The sequence below is a fragment of the Momordica charantia genome, unplaced genomic scaffold (genome assembly GCF_013281855.1).
Source record: "Momordica charantia cultivar OHB3-1 unplaced genomic scaffold, Mcharantia_2.0 BLBB01000037.1, whole genome shotgun sequence".
Lineage (NCBI taxonomy): Eukaryota > Viridiplantae > Streptophyta > Magnoliopsida > Cucurbitales > Cucurbitaceae > Momordica > Momordica charantia.
Window position 1 is genome coordinate 55,359 of NW_028275193.1, and position 6,557 is coordinate 61,915.

The 6,557-nt window shown below is 31.6% G+C and overlaps 1 long non-coding RNA gene across 1 annotated transcript; it reads right to left on the minus strand.

Moving 5' to 3' along the window:
* Positions 1 to 123: 123 nt before the first annotated feature.
* LOC111022085 (uncharacterized) lies at positions 124 to 4,694 on the minus strand. Its single transcript, XR_002602922.2, has 3 exons — positions 4,305 to 4,694; positions 4,074 to 4,204; positions 124 to 335 (listed from the first exon to the last, which is right to left on the minus strand). It is a non-coding gene; the product is annotated as an uncharacterized LOC111022085 (long non-coding RNA).
* Between the last annotated feature and the right edge of the window lie 1,863 nt (positions 4,695 to 6,557).

Sequence of the window (6,557 nt, forward strand, 5' to 3'; positions counted from 1 at the left end):
AAAGTTATGATATCATTTTGATACCAATTAAACAATTAATTATACTAGTAGTCAATATTATGACAAATCAATTAAGATAATCATCACAAACAAATAGCAGTTTTATTAGAAATTCAAAAGACATTAGATCCAAATTGAAAATACATAGTATTTCTAAGTTCTAACCCAAATTCAAAGTACATAAGTCCAAACATAGAAAAAAAAAATCATAGTTAATACATAAGTCTAAATATAGAAAATAAATCAACAACTTCTACACAAATATTAAATCCACAACTTTTGCAAAATCTCCAAGGTCTTTAATGTTCTTTTCCTCCTCCATAGTCACTCGAATCCTACAAAATTGGAGTGAAAAAAGAATGAATCCTACAAAATTGGAGTGAAAAAAGAATGAATCCTACAAAATTGGAGTGAAAAAAGAAAGACAACATGGTTAGGATTGAAAAGAAAAAATGTTCAAAAAAAATAAAAATTAAAAATAGAACCAATACCTTCTTCCAAAACTATAGCTTCCTCCTAGTGTACATGAAATTCAAGATCTATCGATCAGAATTTAGTTAATTTTGAGTGCATATAATTAGAGCATCCATAGTTTGGAACCAATGAAGAGCGATAGCAGTTAAATTACACGTCCTCCAGTACTGAAAGCTGACTTAGATGCTACATTCGATATCGAAATTGCCAAAATATCTCTACTCATTTGGCTAAGAATCAGAAATCAATAACCATTCTCATTCCACTAGTGACGTATATTGAAATTAGCTTCCTTTAACTTAACAAGAGCTTCTAATAAATACACATCAATATTTGACTCACTATTAAAAGTTGTAGTCTCTTCATTTGAGAACTCTGGTATTAAATTCTTACCTTCATCAAAATTCATATCTTCATCCATATCCATGGCAGCAACAGTAGTAATGGTACTTGGGTTGGTGGTCTACTATGACTAGTACCACTAGAAGAAGCCAAACTGAAACTACTATAGTGATTAAATAGACTTCTTAAAACAAGCTCCACTTTATCTTTCATAGTTTTAGATACGTCTAGCTCTAACTTTCTTAAATAATATGACAAATACCTCAACTTACATGGGAAAATTGACAAAATAAGCCTTCTGTAAGGTCTTTTACGTTTTTTAATCGTCCTTCCCAAAACACAAGTTTTCTAGTCACTGCTGACATCACCAACTTTGTCAAATGACCTCCACTAATATTTTAGACTTCCCTCCTTATTTCCTCTCTCTACCTCCATCTCCCTCTTTTTCCAGATTTTTTTTCCTCCTCTCTGTTTTCTTATCGTTTTTCATTATTCTCTTTTCCTATTTTCAGCAAAAAAAAAATTTCTCATTCTCCCTAGAATTTTCTTGGAGTTTCTCTTTTCCATCTTCCCTCTTTCTCTATTTTTTCTATTACTATTATTCTCTTTCTTCTTTACTCACTACAAAAAGCAATTTTTTTTCCTCCATGATTCCCGTGACTTTTAGCAATCACTGACGATGGATGCATCAAAGCCAACAAAGGAGGTCGTTCGCCGAAGAAAGAAGATCAGTGGAAGAGGAATGGGGGAGGAGATAAAGAGAGAGAGAGCGAGGGTGAGCGAGAGAGAGAGGTTGAGCGAGAGGGAGCGAGGGTGAGTTAGAGAGAGAGAGGTTGAGCAAGAGGGAGCGAGGGTGAACGAGAATTGAGGGAATCTAAAAATATTATCTCAATATTAATTCAAATTTGTTTTCCGAAATCTATTCTCAATCTCATAAATCTCTCAACGTAGTTTTAATTAGGATTGAATTAAAAACCCCTCATTTTGCTTTCATCTCTTTCATTCTAATTTAAATTTTAACCAAATGAAAATATCAATTTAAAATCTAATTAAAAAGATACATTTGATTAAAATTTAAATTAGGAATGAAAGATGGGAAAGCAAAATTGGGGGATTTGAAAAGCAAAATTGGGGGATTTGAAATTCAATATAATTAAAACTACATTGAGAGATTTAAGGAGATTGATGAGAGATTTGGGAAACAATTTGAATTAATTTGAGATTCCGTTTTTTTCAAATTAATTTGATTTGATAAACATTAATTCAAAATTAATTTTTAGATACTATCAAAAAAACAATCTTCTCTCGCTCACTCACCTCGCTCTCTCTCTCGCTCACCCTCGCTCTCTCTCTCGCTCACCTCCCACATTCCTCTTCCACTGAGCTTCTTTCTTCGACGAATGACCTCCTTCGTCGGCTTTGATGCAGCAGTCGTCAGCGAAGTCACGGAAACCATGGAGGCTGCTGGTTTTAAAAATAAAAAAAAAGCCGAGAGATTTAGGGTTTTTTTTAAAGTAAATTGTTTTTTATGGCCAGTAAAGAATAAAGAGAATAATAGTAATTAGAAAAAATACAGAAAGATGAAAGAAGGAAAAAAGAAACTCCAAGAAAATTTTAGAGAGGATGAGAAAAAAAAAACTTTGTTGAAAGAGGAAAAGAGAATAATGAAAAACGATAAAGAAAAAAAAATCTGTAAAAAGAGGGAGATGGAAGTAGAGAGAGGAAATAAGGAGGGAAGTCTAAAATATTAGTGGAGGGGTAGCGCATTTGGTGTGGAGGTGATGTCAGCAAATGCCTATAAAACTTGTGTTTTGAAAAAGATGATTAAAAAACTTAAAAGGACCCTATAGAATGCTTATTTTGTTAATTTTCCCAACTTACACATCGTGGATCCAACACAATAGCAACATAAAATAATATATTGATCTTCTCACTATCTCCCTGATACTTATTAGAGTTTAGCTTCTACGCTCTTAGTCATAGTACAAATAATTGGATTCCAAATCTTCATATAATTCTTTTGTACGCAATTTTGAACTGTGTTAATATGATGATACATCAAGTTAGAGGCGTAGTATACAAAGATCCTGAAATTTCCAAAGTGATATCATAAGGGAAAAAAAAACTTTCAAGAACTGAACCAACATTCTTAACATTCACCTCAATCTTCTTTACTAGGCCACAAATTAGTCGTGTAAGCAGGTTCTTCATCCTATAATCTCTCAAAAGCCTTTTTGAAGTTTTGTAGTCACATCAAACAACATACATGTAGAGTTCTATCTAATTACAACATCAAGATATGCAAAACTTTTACAAGAAATTTTTTCAATTTCAACACATTTCCTAAATGTCATAGAACGTCCAAGAGAAGACCTCACAAATCTTACAGCATTACGAATATGATCAATACAATTATAATGATCTTTCAAAGCATCACATATCAGATTCAATATGTGTGCACAACATCTAACATGCAAAAAATGATCATTCCAACAACAATCCATGACTAAATCTTTTGATTAGGTAAGCGACAGTCGTATCATTCGAACTAGCATTGTCAATAGTTAAAGTCATAATTTTTTCAATACCTCAATCCTTCAAACTTTTTTCAACAGTCTTACCAATAGCATCCCCTCTATGATTCTCAATTTGACAAAAAGTAAGGATCCTCTTATGCAATTTCAAATTAGAATCAATAAAATGTGTTGTCAATACCATGTAATTTATGTTCTATCTAGAAGTCCAACAATCGGTAGTGAGAGAAACTTTATATTTCTTTTTCATATAGGTGTTTTCAATTTTTTTTCTCACTAACATATATTTTAATGATGTCCCTAGCTATAGTAAATTGAGATGAAACAACAAACCTAGCTCAAGCAAACCTATTGATTGGTTGATAAATCTCCGAAAATCCTGACCCTCCACAAACTTAAAGGCAATTCATCTAGGATAATAATTTCAGCTAAAGCTGTTCGACAATTATCCAAATCAATGACTCGTACACAAGTTTGAACTAAATCCTCAACACACCACCTTCTTGAGGTTTGAAAACCAATTTTGTTTGGGTTGGGTCTATCTTCTTTTGGTACGAATATTTCTTACACTGTCCAAATGATTTTTCATAGTTCCAATACCATTACACTTAGAATGACATGCATCCACATCCCCACAATATTTACGTTTAGCATAGAAATCTTTGGGATCACCTTTCAATTTTTCAAAATGATCTCAAACTATAGGAGTCTTAAGATTCTTACACTTTCTCGGTGGACTTGAAGAAATCGCTTCAACCTGATCAATATTGACGACGACTTTATCCTTTCTGGTGGTAGTGGCCGCCGACATAATTGTAGCATTTGACGATGACTCTGACGTCTTCATATTAACTCTGAAAAAATATATACAACTATTATTAAAATAAACAACAAATAACATTAATTTAAATCTAAAATTTTAGAAATCGAAATTAAAATATATAGTATACTTACTCTCCCAATTCTGAATCTAGATTTGAAAGTTGGACGCCTCAAGCCGGTTTTGATGCGCTCGGACGATAATGGAAATGGATTAGGAAAGGGGGTAGAGGAGAAGCCCGAGCAATGAGCTGAGGGATGGAATGACAAAGGAAAGGGGGATGGGGGTTCCACTGCACACAGCACAGAAGGATGAGAAGTGAGGGGGAAGGGGGAGAGTTCCACAACAATGTCTGTCTGATACTGCACGAGGAAAGAACGCGAAAGAAGAGGAAAGAGGGGGTTGTAGTGGGTGGCGCATGAAAGAACATAAACTGAACAATAGATAAGAATGGAGAAACTGAAAAATGGAAAAGTGGGGAGCAGCGCGCTAGTGCAAAATGGGAAGAAGAAAATAGAGAAGGAAGTTTTTGAACAAGATAAAGAATTGAAGATGTAGGTGGGCGGTGCACGAAAGAATAGTATCCTAGGGCTACATTCTACAATAAAAAAAAAATAACATGATAATAAAAATTATGTTTTTTTAATAGTATATTATCGTCGGTCTGTCGGCCTTAAAAACCGATTCAATATGCTTCGACTAATCGACTCATCGGTTCTGAAAATTCAAACCAACCACCGGTCGTAAGATGCTTGAAACCGACTGGTCGTCCCCGATTTGGTCGGTTTTGATTGGTCAGTTCGGTTTTTTCAGGTACGTTTGCTCACTCCTAATAGATTTTAGGGTATTTTTAGTGGATAGCAAAAATATTTGTTATATTTTCAAATATAGTAGCAACTTTTTGATTTTGTAAATATAACAAAAAAAAAAATAAACCATATTTTTCATTTTGGTATTATTCTAATTTCACTTAGTCTTTTGTAAAAATTGATATATGTAATATTAAGTAGATTAGGGATAGACTTCATATTAGTAGATCAGTTGTATAATTGATATCGAATTTTAAATGTCACTAATATAACCTATATATTTAATATGAAAATATCAATCATACTAAATATATGAATGATATATTTTTATTAGATAAATCATTGAAAATCTTGTATGAGTTGAAGATTTTGATTTAAATAACATTGTCAGATTTCTTATTGATATACCAAATATATAAGTGATATACTTAGTTTTAGGTATAGCAATACGTATGTTACTAACATGTATATCAACTGATATACTTATATATTAGGCATAACAATTATGTCATTGATATACCGAATCTAAAGTATATCATTGATATAATTATATATAATATGGAGTATATTAATCATACCAAAATAAATGATATACTTGATATGTTAGTCACATTCAATTTTAGGTTTTTTTTAATTGATATCAAGTATTTAATAGTATACTTTATTTAAGGTATGTTAATGATATAACTGATACATCTAATATGAAATAATAACTTGCCTCTAATATGAAATAATAACTTATATACTTGATGTGAATATATCACTAATATACTTCATTTACTTGTTATTATATATATCACATTAAAATTTTTTTGCCCATTTTAAGGCTATAATCGCTTTTTCCTTTAGTTTTTTTCCTTTTTTTTTTTATGTTTTGGATTTAGCCTCCCTTTTTGCTATATTTGCAAATTACAAATGTGGTTGCTATATCTGCAATTTTAATTTTTTTGTTATATTTGCAAGCGTCCCTAGTTCATAGGTGTGTAGAAAATCAATGAAATTAAGAAAACGATTCAAAATGTTGGGTTTGATTTGTTTTTTTTTTCCCCTAACTTTTGGTTTTCTTGATTTGTTTTTTATCCATGTCATTAGCTCTTTTCCAAGCTCTTTTTTCTTCCCTTTATGTTTCAACCAATATAGAGGTTGTTTTTATCCATGTCATTAGCTCTTTTCCAAGCTCTTTTTTCTTCCTTTATGGTTCAACCAATATAGAGGTTGTTTTTTATCCATGTCATTAGCTCTTTTCCAAGCTCTTTTTTCTTCTCTTTTATGGTTCAACCACATATAGAGGTAGGATTCAGATTTTTGACCTTTTAGTTAAACATATATATCTTAGTTAGTTAAATTTTGTCATTTTATTTAAGACAGTACTACCATCCTAAACATTTCGTCATTGAGTTGCTCTCATTTATAGTTGAGTATACTTTTCTAACTATAAATCTATGAAAATAAAGCTTTTTTCAAACGAAAAGTTCAAAAGATTGCAATTCACATCGTTATATTCGCAAGTATAGCAACAAAATTATGATTTTACAAATATGACAATTTTAAGTTTTTCGCACATCATTTAAACATGTT